Source organism: Camelina sativa, chromosome 17 (genome assembly GCF_000633955.1).
Source record: "Camelina sativa cultivar DH55 chromosome 17, Cs, whole genome shotgun sequence".
NCBI classification, from domain to species: domain Eukaryota; kingdom Viridiplantae; phylum Streptophyta; class Magnoliopsida; order Brassicales; family Brassicaceae; genus Camelina; species Camelina sativa.
The window spans coordinates 26,485,158-26,485,458 of record NC_025701.1 but is presented as its reverse complement, the minus strand read 5'-3'; positions in this window follow the sequence as shown (position 1 = coordinate 26,485,458).

The following is a 301-nucleotide window of genomic DNA, read 5'->3' as shown; positions in this document are numbered from 1 at the left end:
TAAGTTCACTTCGGTGTTCTGGAAGGCATTTCAGGCAGAGATGGGCACTAAGGTGCATATGAGTACAGCTTATCATCTCCAGACAGATGGTCAGTCAGAGAGGACGATCCAAACGCTGGAGGATTTGCTGAGGATGTGTGTGTTGGATTGGGGTGGCCATTGGGCAGATCACCTGAACCTGGTAGAGTTTGCTTAAAACAACAGTTATCAGGCGAGTATTAAGATGGCTCCTTATGAGGCTTTGTATGGGAGACAATGTCGTAAACCGTTATGCTGGACTCAGGTGGGGGAAAGGAGCATG